Genomic DNA, 17749 nt, shown 5'->3' with positions numbered 1-17749 from the left:
AACGCTAAGAACCAGCTCCACTCAACGACCAGCAAGCTACACTGCTGGACACCCCATGCCAAACAACTAGCAAGTCAGGAACACAACCCCACCCATTAGCACAGAGGCTGCCTAAAATCATAATAAGGTAAGAGACACCCCAAAAGACACCACCAGACACGGTCCTGCCACCAGAAAGACAAGATTCAGCCTCATCCAGCAGAACACAGGCACCAGTGCCCTCCACCAGGAAGGCTACACAAGCCACTGAACGAACCTTACCAATGGGAGCAGACACCAAAAACAACGGGAACTATGAACCTGCAGCCTGTGAAAAGGAGACCCCAAACACAGTAAGTTAAGCAAAATGAGAAGACAGAGAAATATGCAGCAGCTGAAGGAGGAAGGTAAAAACTCACCAGACCAAACAAATGAAGAGGAAATAGGCAGTCTACCTGAAAAAGAATTCAGAGTAATGAGAGTAAAGATGATCCAAATCTTGGAAACAGAATGGAGAAAATACGAGAAATGTTTAACAAGGACCTAAAAGAACTAAAGAGCAAACAAACGATGAACAACACAATAAATGAAATTAAAAATGCTCTAGAAGGAATCAATAGCAGAAAAACTGAGGCAGAAGAACGGATAAGTGACCTGGAAGATAAAAGAGTGCAAATAACTACTGCAGAGCAGAATAAAGAAAAAAGAATGACAAAAATTAAGGACAGTCTCAGAGACCTCTGGGACAACATTAAATGCACCAACATTCAAATTGCAGGGGTCCCAGAAGAAGAAGAGACAAAAAAAGGGACTGAGAAAATATATGAAGAGATTATAGTTGAAAACTTCCCTAACATGGGAAAGGAAACAGTCAATTAAATCCAGGAAGCACAGAGAGTCCCATACAGGATAAATCCAAGGAGAAACACACTAAGACACATATTATTCAAACTATCAAAAATTAAATACACAGAAAAAAATATTAAAAGCAGCAAGGGAAAAGCAACACACAACACACAAGGGAATCCCCATAAGGTTAACAGCTGATCTTTCAGCAGAAACTCTGCAAGCCAGAAGGGAGTGGCAGGACACATTTTAAGTGATGAAACGGAAAAACCTAAAACCAAGATTACTCTACCCAAAGGATCTCATTCAGATTCAACGGAGAAATTAAAACCTTTACGGAGAAGCAAAAGCTATGAGAATTCAGCACCACCAAACCAGTTTACAACAAATGCCAAAGGAACTTCTCTAGGCAGGAAACACAAGAGAAGGAAAAGACCTACAAAAACAAACCCAAAACAATTAGAAAATGGTAATAGGAATATACATATCGATAATTACCTTAAATGTAAATGGATTAAATGCTCCAGCCAAAAGACGTAGACTGGCGGAATGGATACAAAAACAAGACCCATATATATACTGTCTACAAGAGACCCACTTCAGACCTAGGGACACATACAGACTAAAAGTGAGGGGATGGAAAAAGATATTCCATGCAAACGGAAATCAAAAGAAAGCTGGAGTAGCAATTCTCATATCAGACAAAATAGAGTTTAAAATAAAGACTATTACAAGAGACAAAGAAGGATACTACATAATGATCAAGGGATCAATCCAAGAAGATATAACAATTGTAAATATTTATGCACCCAACATAGGAACACCTCAATACATAAGGCAAATGCTAATAGCCATAAAAGGGGAAATCGACAGTAACACAATCATAGTAGGGGACTTTAACACCCCACTTTCACCAATGGACAGATCATCCAAAATGAAAATAAATAAGGAAACACAAGCTTTAAATGATACATTAGACAAGATGGACTTAATTGATATTTATAGGACATTCTATCCAAAAACAACAGAATACACGTTCTTCTCAAGTGCTGATGGAACATTCTCCAGGAGAGATCATATCTTGGGTCACAAATCAAGACTTGGTAAATATAAGAAAATTGAAATCGCATCAAGTGTCTTTTCCAACCACAACGCTATGAGACTAAATATCAATTACAGGAAATAACCTGTAAAAAATGCGAACACATGGAGGCTAAACAATACACTGCTAAATAACCAAGAGATCACTGAAGAAATCAAAGAGGAAATCAAACAATACCTAGAAACAAATGACAATGAAAACACAATGACCCAAAACGTATTGGGTGCAGCAAAAGCACTTCTATGAGGGAAGTATATGGCAATATAATCCTACCTCAAGAAACAAAAACATCTCAAATAAACAACCTAACCTTACACCTAAAGCAACTGGAAAAAGAAGAACAAAAAAAACCCCAAAGTTAGCAGAAGGAAAGAAATCTTAAGTATCAAATCAGAAATAAATGAAAAAGAATGAAGGAAACAATAGCTAAGATCAATAAAACTAAAAGCTGGTTCTTTGAGAAGATAAACAAAATTGATAAACCATTAGCCAGACTCATCTAGAAAAAAAGGGAGAAGACTCAAATCAATAGAATTAGAAATGAAAAAGGAGAAGAAACAACTGACACTGCAGAAATGCAAAGGACCATGAGAGATTACTACAAGCAACTATATGCCAATAAAATGGACACCCTGGAAGAAATGGAAAAATTCTTAGAAAGCACGACCTTCGGAGACTGAACCGAAAATATAAACAGACCAATCACATGCACTGAAACTGAAACTGTGATTAAAAATCTTCCAACAAACAAAAGCCCAGGACCAGATGGCTTCACAGGCGAATTCTTTCAAACATTTAGAGAAGAGCTAACACCCATCCTTCTCAAACTCTTCCAAAATATAGCAGAGGGAGGAACACTCCCAAACTCATTCTGCGAGGCCACCATCACCCTGATACCAACACCAGACAAAGACATCACAAAGAAAGAAAACTACAGGCCAATATCACTGATGAACATAGATGCAAAAATCCTCAACAAAATACTTGCAAACAGAATCCAACAGCACATTAAAACCCACGATCAAGTGGGGTTTATCCCAGGAATTCAAGGAATCATCAATATACGTAAAGCAATCAATGTGATAAACCATATAACAAACTGAAGGAGAAAAACCATATGATCATCTCAATAGATGCAGAAAAAGCTTCCGACAAAATTCAACACACATTTATGATAAAAACCCTCCAGAATGTAGGCATAGAGGGAACTTACCTCAACATAATAAAGGCCATATATGACAAACCCACAGCCAATATCGTTCTCAATGGTGAAAAACTGAAACCATTTCCACTAAGATCAGGAACAAGACAAGGTTGCCCACTCTCACCCCTATTATTCAACATAGTTTTGGAAGTTGTAGCCACAGCAATCAGAGAAGAAAAAGAAATCAAAGGAATCCAAATCGGAAAAGAAGAAGTAAAACTTTCACTGTTTGCAGATGACATGGTACTATACATAGAGAATCCTAAAGATGCTACCAGAAAAACTACTTGAGCTAATCAATGAATTTGGTAAAGTAGCAGGATACAAAATTAATGTACAGAAATCTCTTGCATTCCTATACACTAATGATGAAAAATCTGAAAGAGAAGTTAAGAAAACACTCCCATTTAGCATTGCACCAAAAAGAATAAAATACCTAGGAATAAACCTACCTAAGGAGACAAAAGACCTGTATGCAGAAAACTATAAGACACTGATGAAAACACTAAACATGATACAAACAGATGGAGAGATATACCATGTTCTTGGATTGGAAGAATCAACACTGTGAAAATGACTCTACAACCCAAAGCAATCTACAGATTCAATGCAATCCCTATCAAACTATCAATGGCATTTTTCACAGAACTAGAAGAAAAAATTTCACAATTTGTATGGAAACACAAAAGACCCCGAATAGCAAAAGCAATCTTGAGAAAGAAAAATGGAGCTGGAGGAATCAGGCTTCCAGACTTCAGACTATACTACAAAGCTACAGTAATCAAGACAGTATGGTAATAGCACAAAAACAGAAATATAGATCAATGGAACAGGATAGAAAGCCCAGAGATTAAACCCACGCACATATGGTTGCCTTATCTTTGACAATGGAGGCATGAATATACAATGGAGGAAAGACAGCCTCTTCAACAAGTGGTGCTAGGAAAACTGGACAGCTACACGTAAAAGAATGATACTAGAACACTCCCTAACACCATACACAAAAATAAACTCAAAATGGATTAAAGACCTAAATGTAAGGCCAGACACTATAAAACTCTTAGAAGAAAACATAAGTCGAACACTCTATGACATAAATCACAGCAAGGTTCTTTTTGACCCACATCCTAAAGAAAGGGAAATAAAAACAAAAATAAACAAATGGGACCTAATGAAACTTAAAAGCTTGTGCACAGCAAAGGAAACCATAAACAAGACGAAAAGACAACTCTCAGAATGGGAGAAAATATTTGCAAACAAAGCAACTAACATAGGGCTAATCTCCAAAATATACAAGCAGCTCATGCAGCTCAATATCAAAAAAACAAAAACCCAATCCAAAAATCAGCAGAAGACCTAAATAGACATTTCTCCAAAGAAGATATACAGATTGCCAACAAACACATGAAGGATGCTCAACATCACTAATCATTAGAGAAATGCAAATGAAAACTACAATGAGCTATCACCTCACACTGGTCAGAACGGCCATCATCCAAAAATCTACAAACAATAAATGCTGGAGAGGGTGTGGAGAAAAGGGAACCCTCTTGCACTGTTGGTAGGAATGTAAATTGATACAGCCACTATGTAGAACAGTATGGAGGTTCCTCAAAAAACTAAAAATAGAACTACCATATGACCCAGCAATCCCACTACTGGGCATATACCTTGAGAAAACCATAATTCAAAAAGAGTCATATACCACAATGTTCATTGCAGCTCTATTTACAATAGCCAGGACATGGAAGCAACCTAAGTGTCCATGGACAGATGAATGGATAAAGATGTGGCACATATATACAATGGAATATTACTTGGCCACAAGAAGAAACAACAAACGAAACTGAGTTATTTATAGTGAGCTGGATGGACCTAGAGTCTGTCATACAGACTGAAGTAAGTCAGAAAGAGAAAAACAAATACCATATGCTAACACATATATATGGAATCTAAAAAAAAAACTGGTTCTGAAGAACCTAGGGGCAGGACAGGAATAAAGACGCAGATGTAGAGAATGGACTTGAGGACATGGGGCGGGGGATGGGTAAGCTGGGATCAAGTGAGAGAGTGGCACTGACATATATACGCTACCAAATGTAAAATAGATAGCTAATGGGAAGCAGCCACATAGCACAGGGAGATCAGCTCCGTGCTTTGTGACCACCTAGAGGGGTGGGATAGGGAGGTGGGGAGGGAGGCGCAAGAGGGAGGGGATATGGGGATATATGTATACATATAGCTAATTCACTTTGTTATACAGCAGAAACTAACACACCACTGTAAAGCAATTATACTCCAATAAAGATGTTAAAAAATAAATTAATTAAAATATCATTAAAAAATGATTGTGATTAATATGATCAAGAATATACATATATATATAGTTTTTTTTTTTGGCGGCATTGGGTCTTCATTGCTGCACATGGGCTTTCTCTAGTTGAAGCGAGCAGGGGCTACTCTTCATTGCAGTGCACAGGCTTCTCACTGCGGTGGCTTCTCTTGTTGTGAAGCACAGGCTCTAGGCGTGCAGGCTTCAGTAACTGTGGCTGGCAGGCTCTAGAGCGCAGGCTCAGTAGTTGTGGCACATGGGCTTAGTTTCTCCGCGGCATGTGCAATCTTCCCAGACCAGGGCTTGAACCCGTGTCCCCTGCATTGGCATGCGGATTCTTAACCACTACACCACTAGGGAAGCCCAAGAATACATTTTTTTGAAATACAGAAAAAATAGATTAAAAATGAGTATTTTACCAGAGTTGAAATCTATACAAAAGGATCAAATGGAAATTCTAGGAGAAAAATATATAACCATTATGGATTGAATTGTATCCCCCCCAAATTCATGTTGAAGTCCTAACACCCCAGTACCCCAGAATGTGACTGTATGTGGAGACAGAGCCTTTAAGAGGTAATTAAGTTAAAATGAAGCCGTTAAGGTAGGCCCTAATCCAATATGACCAGTGTCTTTATAAGAAGAGGAGATTAAGACACAAAGAGACAACAGGGATGCAAGTACACAGGGGTACAGCCATATAAAGAGGTAACAAGAGAGTGGCCATCTGTGAGCCAAGGAGAGAAGCCTCAGAGGAAACCAATCTGCTGACACCTTGAACTTCCAGCCTCCAGAACTGTAATAAAATGAATTTCTGTTGTTTAAGTCACCCAGTCTACGATATTTCTTATAACAACCCTGGTAAACTAATACAAAAACTAATACATAACTAAAAATGAGAACTCAATAAATGAATCTAGCAGTAAAATGAACATAGCTTAACAGGAACACAGGTCAATAGAAAATATCCAAACTGAAGCATAAAAATATTCAGAAAAGATGGAAAATGGAAAAGAGCTAATTGACAAAGTAAAGAGTATTATTTGTATATAATTGGAGTTTCAGAAGGAGAACAGAAAGAGAAGGGGGCAGAAATCATATTTGCAAAGATAATGGCTAAAAATTTCTGGAACAAATAGAAGATATCAACTGATAGAGATTCAAGAAGCTCAACAAATCCCAAGAAGGATAATACAAAAGGAAACCACTCCTAGGCATATTCGAGTAAAACATTAAAAATCAAGAGGAAGGAGAAAAAGATACATTACCTTCAGAGGAGCTACAATAAGCCTAACAGTTGATTTCTTAATAGAAATGATGGAAGCCAGAAAATAGAGGAATTATATAAAGTGCTTAGAAAAAATAACAGCCAACTTACAATTCTATATCTAGTGAAAATATTCACTTAAAAAATGATGGCAGGGACTTCCCGTGGCACAGTGGTTAAAAATCCGCCTGCCAATGCAGGAGACACGGGTTTGAGCCCTGGTCTGGGAAGATCCCACATGCCTCAGAGCAACTAAGCCCGTGCACCACAACTACTGAGCCTGCGCTCTAGAGTCTGCGAGCCACAACTACTGAAGCCTGCATGCCTAGAGACCGTGCTCCACAACAAGAGAAGCCACCGCAATGAGAAGCCCGCACACCGCAACAAAGAGGAGCCCCCACTCGCCACAACTAGACAAAGCCCACACGCAGCAATGAAGACCCAACGCAGCCAAAAATAAATAAATTAATTAATTTTTTAAAAATGATGGCAAATTAAAGGTTTTTCAGACAAAGGCTGAGTGAAGTCATCACTGGAAGACCCACATTGAAAGATATATTAACTAGGAGTACTTCAGAGAAGGAAAGTTATCCCAGATGCAACACAGAAATGTAAGAAACAATGAAGAATGCCAAAAATAACAAAAATGTGGGTGCTATGGACTGATTTTTTGTATCCCCCATAATTCATAAGTTGAACACCTAACCTCCAGTGTGGCTGTATTTGAAGATGAGACCTTTACAGAAGTAATGAAGGTTAAATGAGGTCATAAGGGTGAGGCCCTGATCTAACAGGATTAGTGTCCTTATAAGAAGAGACACCAGAGAGCTCTCTTTCTCTTCTCTCCACAAACATGCACTGAGGAAAGGCCACGTGAGCACATGTAACCGTCTGCAACCCAAGAGGTGAGGTAGCACTCATCAGACACCAACCCTCTTGGCACCTTGATCTTGGACTTCTCAGACTCCAGACTGTGAGAAAATACATTTCTGTTGTTTAGTACCACCCAGTCTATAGCATTTTGTTATGGCAGCTCAAGCAGATTAAGACCAGGGGTAAGTGAATGAATACTGACTGTTCAAAACAATAATAATAATGTCCGAGGGGTTTAAAAACATGTTCAGAATTAAAATGTGTAACAATAACACAAAGTTAGTAAAGAGGTAAAAGAAGTAAAACTATTTTTAAATTCTAGCATTATTATGGAAGTCTTAAAATTAATCATTCATATTAGACTGAATAATTTAATGTATGCTATAATTTCTGTAGTAACCACTAAAAAAAAAAGGACAGTATGATGTATAATTAACAATACAGGAAAAATATGCTATGATAAAAAATATCTGATTAATCCAAAGGAAGGCAAGAGTGAAAGAAGAGGACACATAAAACAGATGGGTCAAATAGAAAACACATAGTAAGATGGTAGCCTTAAACCCAAGTATATCAGTATTTACATCAAATACAAATGGACTAAATATGCCAATTAAAAGAGTGTTGGAATGGATTTTTTTAACTATATGTATAAAAAATGTATACCTTAAATATAAAATGCTTAACATGATGCCTGACATATGGTGTCCCCAAAAGGGAGCTGGTGGTGGAAGCTGTAATTAATATCACTGTGAATGTAATTACCAGTTTCCCAAGGAACCAGGATGAAAGCTCTTCAGAAGATGTATAAAAGGGGTGTGGCTAGTTCACAATTGTGCCAATTATTGGTCCACAGAATAGATATCAAAAGTTCTTTCCATGAAGGCACAATATGAGTTGAAACCAAATATTACATGCTTACATGCTTTGCTTTAAAATTTTTCTTCCTTATTAAGATATTTTACACTGTGTTCAACCAACCACTGACTTATACATAATGAGAATTTGGAGGAAGTTCGTTATCCCACAGTGACCATTTACAGATTTTAATTACTTCATCAAAACAAGGAGTTTTTTTCATATTTAGCTAAACATTAAAGCACTCGGAGGCCAATGTGGTGATCGTTCAAAGTAAACAACTGCTCCAGATATTTGAGGCCTATTTTATAATCCAATATTAATGCTTTAAAGGTAATCTACATACACTGATAAACAGTATTTCCCCAATGAAAATCTAACTTTAATTACAAAAATTTCTCTTTTTTCTTCAGGAAATTTTAGACTTAACTGTTTAAAATTTTGAGAAAAGAGTAAGAGTTTTTAATTTTTCATTTTGAAAAACTTCAAACAACAGAAAACTTACAGAAAAGTTGCATAAGTAGAACAATGAAACTCTTCACGTTGATTTACCAATTTCTAACATTTTGCCACATTTGCTGTACATTTCTGTCTGTCTCTCTCTCTAAATATACACACATAGCAATTATTAGTTTCCTGAGCCTTTTCAGCATAAATTACAGACAACATTACTCTTTACCACTTAAGAGTCTGAATCTCTTAAGAACAAGAATAGTTTCTTGCATATCTACAATATAATTATCAAATTCAGAAAATTTAAAATTAATACACTAGTATTGCATATTGTATTTATTTTATATTGTATATGTGAAAGATGCCAAGAGATCTTAAAAGTTCTCATCATAAGAAAAAAAAACTATAACTATGCGTGGTGATAACTAGACTTACTGTGGTGATCTTTTCACAATACATACAAATACTGAATCACTAATTTGAACACCTAAAATTAATACAATGTTATTGTCAATCATGTCTCAATTTAAAAATAAATTATTTTTAAAAACTGGGGCTTCCCTGGTGGCACAGTGGTTAAGAATCTGCCTGCCAATGCAGGGGACACAGGTTCGAGCCCTGGTCTGGGAAGATCCCACATGCCGTGGAGCAACTAAGCCCGTGAGCCACAATTGCTGAGCCTGCGCGTCTGGAGCCTGTGCTCTGCAACAAGAGAGGCTGCGACAGTGAGAGGCCCGCGCACTGCGATGAAGAGTGGCCCCCGCTTGCCGCAACTAGAGAAAGCCCTCGCACAGAAACGAAGACCCAACACAGCCAAAAATAAATAAATAAATAAATTAATTAAAAAAAAAAAAACTGATATACTACTGTTAACTAAGAGAGTCAGTATTTAAACTTTTGAAATCTAGCTCATATGTGATGTCTTCGAGGAAAGCTTCCCCGACTCCTCTTCCTGCCTGATCATTTTTGTCGGTTCTTCTCTCCCACCTTTTTACTTTCCATATTATTTTAGTGTTGTGCTTGTCCCAGTCCAATTAATTTCCTTTGCATCTTCTCACCTATCAGACCATGGTATTCTGGAGGGCAGAAACCAGGTGTTATTTATTTTTGTAGCCCCAATGCCTAGGACAGTGCCCAGCACTTGCAGATACTCTAAGAAATATTTTCTGAATGAATGAAATGAATGTTATCTCGCCTACTTGGTTTTCTTCTTTGTTTCTTTACCCAAAGCACTAGATCAATGATTTATGTTTAGCTGACACTGATTTATGTCAACTTAAGTATCTCTACTACATCAATTAGACATATTACATTACTTCACACCCATCATAAAATTTGTCTGTACATTTTTAGTCAAAATTTGATCTTTCCAGCTTCTGCCCAATCACCTACTACTGCCGTATAACCAGTTCATTCTAAAACTAATAATATTTTCAAAGGTACATAAATGATCAGAATGCATTCACATAAGAATTATAAAGCAAGTTATTATCAAGCAAAGAAAAGTAGAGGTTAAAATTAATATTTGTGCTCTATGTATACTAGGCTTCAAATTTTAAATAACTCCTCCTTCCCTATCCTTTTCCCACAATCAGAAATGGGATAGGAAAAGAAATTAGAGGGGAAGGGAAAAAGGAGAAAAGTCTGCTGAAGTTTAGTAATAAAAGCTGGACTTGTATCAAGACAGATGTCATTTAAAAGAGAGCAGTCCCAACTATGCATGACAAAGGAGAAAAGAAACATTAAACAGTGGCTTCCATCTATCTCAGTATCTTCTAGATCTAAAGATTCCATCAAGGAACATTCACTGAATGGTTACTATTGTCCAATTCTCTGATAAGTTCAATCACACACTTTATCACATACTTTATCTCACTTTATCTTCGCAACAAACCTGCAGCATCATTGCCATCATCATCCCGTTCTAGAAATAAAACTGAGGTTTAGAGATTCCACATGCCTTACACAGAGCCGCAGAAGTATTGCAGCATTTCACTGAATGCTTTTTTTTTCAACTTTGATCATAAGACTCACCATTAACTTATGTTCTAAGAAAAGAAAAAATGCTGAAAGTTAAAATAAGACAACATGCAAAGATATCATTGAATTGAAAATGCACCTCAATAAAAATGTGTCTCCAAATCAATGAAATAAGATAAGCAGAAGAGCCGGGACTTGAACACTGGTCTGTTCATCTTCCAGCCCAGGGCAAAGTCTGCCTGACCTTGCCAGAGTCAGACATGGTGCTTGCATCCAAACAGGTTGATGTTGGGGATTGCAGATTCCTAAGGCTCAGAGGCGCTGAAGGAAAAGTGACATTTTCTGACCAACCCACCCAGGTAAGAAAGATCAGGGGGTACCTCCCTGGGAGGTAATGAGTATTCCATGCTAACGAGTGAAAGCCTTGAAAGAGGACACAGAGAAAGGCACACAGGGGAGACACCATTCTCTCAATATTCCCCACAACACAACCAAGAGCTGCAAGCAATGGATCTCGCACTGGAAGGCCTAGACACAGAAAAGTTCAGAGACCTGCCCAGTAGTGCAATACCTCAGGGGAGGAATCTAAATGAAAACGCAGAGTTTCTCACTCCCAGGCCTATGCAGAGTCCACTGTGGCATGCTGCTTTCCCTGCACAACTGTGATTCTTGCTGAATAACTGAAGCCCAGGCTTTGTCCATATCAGGAATATTACTGTTTGATTTTTCCCAAAGGGACAGCTGCAAACAGCTGATGCCTCTGCTGGTACTGAAATTGCTAGAGAATGTGGGAAGTTTTTCTAGTTTTTGGTTGGAAAAATCTCCAGGCATTGCACTGGGAAGTGGGGGTCTTCTTAGAAGTTTTTTAAAAAGTGCAAGACTATATGGGTGGGAAGGGAGAGAGGTTAATGAGATGCTTTTCTGCAAGGCAAAACTGCATCTGAGCAGTAAGTTGTAAAAAAAAAAAAAATTTTAATTGTAAATGGAATAACCCAGCCCCTAAGGAACTGAGATAATGCAGAATAAGTTCCAGCTAAGGGAAAGATGTGGATTTTAATATGCACACGTTAACAGCATAACACTGCTCACATACAAAGACCACAAAAACACGCTCCATTCCCCCTGCCTCACCCCAGCAAAAGAACAAATCACAAAAGCTGAGTTACGAAAGAGAATTTCTTCAAATAGAAATTCCCAGATGTGAATTCACAAATGAAGAAGATTGGCTGTAACACCGCCGTATGAATAAGACCTGTGATCTCAGCCTGACAATCCCTGCGGGGGTCACAGAGCAAGAACAGTGTCCTGTCCAGCAGCAGAGTTTGTGTTCTTTGCCATATGTAGCTGCAAATTCCTTTCCACAATGCTTAGTAGTTATTTCTCACAGAAATACTATTGTTAAAATATCTATGGTTTTCTTATATCAAAAAAAAAAACAGTTTGAAGCAGGCACAGAAATATTTGGTTACTTGCTTTAACAAAAAAACAGTAAGTCCATCAAAATTCCCAGGTTGACGCAGAAGAACATAAACAAAACACCTCTTTCTCTGCTTGGTGGTGAAGAACTTAAGGGGAAAACAGAATTCTGGAATGGCTTTTCAGGCCCAAACTTATAAAAAGTTTCAAACAGCTGAGACTCCCAAAGCAAACCAGTCACTCACACTTGCCTTTTTCTCCTCTGTTATCTCACGGCCATAGAAGAAGTACACAATTATGTACAAACATTGCCTACCTAACAAAAAAAAAGAAAAAACAACAAGCTTTAATTGGTCTTTAAAAAGATAGTGTCTATATGGAGTTAGTACATGTGAGAATTAATGAAGAATTCATTTGACGGATGAAGCAAATGAAAAAATAAGAATGCTAAGATTCTGGAATTTTGTCTGAATTTCTGCTTTCTGTAGAGGGAAGAAGCTTGAATTTCGAGCCAGGAGACCTGGGTTCAAATCCTATCTATGTCATTTCCAGCTGTGTGAAGCCTCTCATTTATCCACTCTCTGCCTCAGTGCCCCCCTTATATGGTGGAGGAAAAATTCCCCACAGCATACCCTTGCTGAGAGAGGAAAATGAGATGGTGAAATCTCTTAGCATAGTGCCTGGACTCAATAAAGGTGAGCTGAATATTAATTCGGTAGCCAAAAAGAAATATATTTTGCAGACAGCAAAAAGCACAGTCTGAGAGACTCCCTTGAATAAGAGTCATCTATCGCAAAATATTGTCACTGGGCTTTCCTGGTGGCGCAGTGGTTCAGAATCCACCTGCCAATGCAGGGGACACGGGTTCAAACCCTGGTCCGGGAAGATCCCACATGCCTCGGAGCAACTAAGCCCTTGCGCCACAACTGCTGAGCCTGCACTCTAGAGCCCACGAGCCACAACTACTGAGCTGGCACGCCACAATTACTGAAGCCTGCGCGCCTAGAGGCCGTGCTCCGCAACAAGAGAAGCCACCACAATGAGAAGCCCACGCACCGCAACGAAGAGTAGTCCCTGCTCACTGCAACTAGAGAAAGCCTGCACAGCAACGAAAACCCAATGCAGCCAAAAATAAAAACAAATAAATAAATTTATAAAAAAAAAAATACTGTCACCAAGAAAAACTCTTCCTCATTTGCTCGAAGGCAAACAAGGAATTAGAGGGCAAAGTTTATTTTATTTTATTTTATCTGTTTTTGGTTTGGATTTGGTTTGGGGGTTGATTCCTGGTTTGGTTGGTTGGTTAGTTGGTTGGTTGATTTGGGGTTTTTGGTGTGTGGTACCTACAACGTCAGGTACTCAATAAGTATTTGTTGGATGGAATTAAAACAGGAAGGAATTTGGTCAGAGACCCTGTCCTCTCTGTAATATACTGTATTCCCAGGACTTATCGCAATGCCATGTAGATATCACATTTTTAATGAATTTTTGTTGTATAACTGAATACTAGTTTTCAGCTTTTTCTTTTTTTTAGTTGATATAACTGACATGTAACATTACATTAGTTTTAGTTGTACAACATAATGATTCAGTATTTGTATACACTGCAAAATGATCACAATAAGTCCAGTTAACATCCATCACAACACAGTTATAATTTTTTTTCTTGTGATGAAAACTTTTAAGATTTACTCTCTCATATGTATAACCGATTCACTTTGCTGTACACCTGAAACTAACACAAGATTGTAAATCAACTATACTCCAATATAAATTAAAAAAAAAAAAAAAGATCTACTCTCTTAGCAACTTTCAGATATGCAATACAGTATTATTCGGGTTTTTTTTTTCTTTTTTTTCCTTTTTACTTCTTTTAATGTGGCTAGTTGTAATTTATTTTTTTTAACATCTTTATTGGAGTATAATTCCATTGTTCCTAACAATGGTGTGTTAGTTCTGCTGTATCACAAAGTGAATCAGCTATACATATACATATATCCCCATATCCCCTCCCTCTTACGTCTCCCTCCCACCCTCCCTATCTCACCCCTCTAGGTGGTCACAAAGCATGAGCTGATCTCCCTGTGCTATGCGGCTGCATCCCACTAGCTGTCTAGTTTACATTTGGTAGTATATATATGTCAATGCCACTCTCACTTCATCCCAGCTTACCCTTCGCCCTCCGTGTGTCCTCAAGCCCGTTCTCTACGTTGGCATCTTTATTCCTGTCCTGCCCCTAGGTTCATCAGAACCATTTTTTTTTAAGATTCCATATATATGTTTTAGCATACGGTATTTTTCTCTTTCTGACTTACTTCACTCTGTATGACAGACTCTAGGTCTATCTACCTCACTACAAATAACTCAATTTCACTTCTTTTTATGGCCGAGTAATATTCCATTGTATATATGTGCCACATCTTCTTTATCCATTCATCTGTCAATGGACACTTAGGTTGCTTTCATGTCCTGGCTATTGTAAACAGTGCTGCAATGAACATTGTGGTACATGACAACCTTTGAAGAGTCATCTTAGTGGAAATGGTTTCAGTTTTTCACCATTGAGAAAAACGTTGGCTGTGGGTTTGTCATGTATGGCCTTTATTCTGTTGAGGTAAGTTCCCTCTATGCTTACTTTTTGGAGAGTTTTTATCATAAATGGGTGTTGAATTTTGTCGAAAGCATTTTCTGCATCTACTGAGATGATCATATGGTTTTTAACCTTCAGTTTGCTAATATGGTTTATCACATTGATTGATTTGCATATATTGAAGAATCCTTGCATCTCTGGGATAAACCACACTTGATCATGGTGTATGTTCCTTTTAATGTACTGCTGGATTCTGTTTGCCAGTATTTTGTTGAGGATTTTTGCGTCTATGTTCATCAGTGATATTGGCCTGTACTTTTCTTTTTTTGTGACATCTTTGTCTGGTTTTGGTATCAGGGTGATGGTGGCCTCGTAGAATGAGTTTGGGAGTGTTCCTCCCTCTGCTATATTTTGGAAGAGTTTGAGAAGGATAGGTGTTAGCTCTTCTCTAAATGTTTGATAGAATTCGCCTGTGAAGCCATCTGGTCCTGGGCTTTTGTTTGTTGGAAGATTTTTAATCACAGTTTCAATTTCAGTGCATGTGATTGGTCTGTTTATATTTTCTGTTTCTTCCTGGTTCATACTCCAAAGGTTGTGCTTTTCTAAGAATTTGTCCATTTCTTCCAGGTTGTCCATTTTATTGGCATATAGTTGCTTGTAGTAATCTCTCATGATCCTTTGTATTTATGCAGTGTCAGTTGTTACTTCTCCTTTTTCATTTCTAATTCTATTGAGTCTTATACCTTTTTTTCTAGATGAGTCTGGCTAATGGTTTATCAATTTTGTTTATCTTCTCAAAGAACCAGCTTTTAGTTTTATTGATCTTGGCTATTGTTTCCTTCATTCTTTTTCATTTATTTCTGATCTGAGACTTATGATTTCTTTCCTTCTGCTAACTTTGGGGGTTTTTTTTGTTCTTCTTTCTCTAATTGCTTTAGGTGTAAGGTTAGGTTGTTTATTTGAGATGTTTTTGTTCTTGAGGTAGGATTGTATTGCCATATACTTCCCTCATAGAACTGCTTTTGCTGCACCCAATAGGTTTTGGGTCGTCGTGTTTTCATTATCATTTGTTTCTAGGTATTTTTTGATTTCCTCTTTGATTTCTTCAGTGATCTCTTGGTTATTTAGTAGTGTATTGTTTAGCCTCCAGGTGTTCACATTTTTTACAGGTTATTTCCTGTAATTGATATCTAGTCTCATAGCATTGTGGTCGGAAAATATACTTGATGCGATTTCAATTTTCTTATATTCACCAAGGCTTGATTTGTGACCCAAGATATGATCTCTCCTGGAGAATGTTCCATGAGCACTTGAGAAGAAAGTGTATTCTGTTGTTTTTGGATGGAATGTCCTATAAATATCAATTAAGTCCATCTTGTTTAATGTGTCATTTAAAGCTTGTGTTTCCTTATTTATTTTCATTTTGGATGATCTGTCCATTGGTGAAAGTGGGGTGTTAAAGTCCCCTACTATGATTGTGCTATGATTGTTGATTTCTCCTTTTATGGCTATTAGCATTTGCCTTATGTACTGAGGTGCTCCTATGTTGGGTGCATAATTATTTACAATTGTTATATTTTCTTGGATTGATCCCTTGATCATTATGTAGTATCCTTCTTTGTCTCTTGTAATAGCCTTTATTTTAAAGTCTACTTTGTCTGACATGAGAATTGCTACTCCAGCTTTCTTTTGATTTCCATTTGCATGGAATATCTTTTTCCATCCCCTCACTTTTAGTCTGTATGTGTCCCTACGTCTGAAGTGGGTCTCTTGTAGACAGCATATATACAGATCTTGTTTTTGTATCCATTCAGCGAGTCTATGTCTTTTGGTTGGAGCATTTAATCCATTTATATTTAAGTTAATTATCGATATATATGTTCCTATTACCATTTTCTTAATTGTTTTGGGTTTGTTATTGTAGGTCTTTTCCTTCTCTTGTGTTTCCTGCCTAGAGAAGTTCCTTTAGCATTTGTTGTAAAGCTGGTTTGGTGGTGCTGTATTCTCTTACCTTTTGCTTGTCTGTAAAGGTTTTAATTTCTCCGTCGAGTCTGAATGAGATCCTTGCTGGTAGAGTAATCTTGGTTGTAGGTTTTTCCCTTTCGTCACTTTAAATATGTCTTGCCACTCCCTTCTGGCTTGCAGAGTTTCTGCTGAAAGATCAGCTGTTAACCTTTTGGGGATTCCCTTGTATGTTACTTGTTGTTTTTCCCATGCTGCTTTTAATATTTTTTCTTTGTATTTAATTTTTGATAGTTTGAATAATATGTGTCTTGGCGTGTTTCTCCTTGGATTTATCCTGTATGGGACTCTCTGCATTTCCTGGACTTGATTGACTATTTCCTTTCCCATGTTAGGGAAGTTTTCAACTATAATCTCTTCAAATATTTTCTCAGTCCCTTTCTTTTTCTCTTCTTCTTCTGGGACCCCTATAGTTCGAATGTTGGTGCATTTAATGTTGTCCTACGGGTCTCTGAGACAGTCCTCAATTCTTTCATTCTTTTTTCTTTATTCTGCTCTGCAGTAGTTATTTCCACTCTTTTATCTTCCAGGTCACTTATCCGTTCTTCTGCCTCAGTTATTCTGCTATTGATTCCTTCTAGAGATTTTTTATTTCATTTATTGCATTGTTCATCTTTGTTTGTTTGCTCTTTAGGTCTTCTAGGTCCTTGTTAAACGTTTCTCGTATTTTCTCCATTCTATTTCCAAGATTTTGGATCATCTTTACTATTATTACTCTGAATCCTTTTTCCGGTAGACTGTCTATTTCCTCTTCATTTGTTTGGTCTGGTGGGTTTTTACTTTGCTCCTTCATCTGCTGTGTATTCCTCTGTCTTCTCATTTTGCTT

General features: G+C 37.6%; 1 long non-coding RNA gene across 1 annotated transcript in view; it reads right to left on the bottom strand.

Annotated features, from left to right (window-relative positions):
* Nucleotides 1–9768, bottom strand: part of LOC309615375 — an 81266-nt gene extending 71498 nt beyond the window's left edge. Inside the window, exon 1 of the long non-coding RNA XR_014236782.1 lies at nucleotides 3626–9768. This is a non-coding gene — a long non-coding RNA (uncharacterized lncRNA). The remainder of the gene's footprint in view (nucleotides 1–3625) is intronic.
* Between the last annotated feature and the right edge of the window lie 7981 nt (nucleotides 9769–17749).

Source organism: Balaenoptera borealis, assembly GCF_965194805.1.
Source record: "Balaenoptera borealis genome assembly, chromosome: 17".
Taxonomy (NCBI): domain Eukaryota; kingdom Metazoa; phylum Chordata; class Mammalia; order Artiodactyla; family Balaenopteridae; genus Balaenoptera; species Balaenoptera borealis.
The sequence above is the reverse complement of the archived record's forward strand: the minus strand, read 5'-3'. Positions and strand labels throughout refer to the sequence as shown.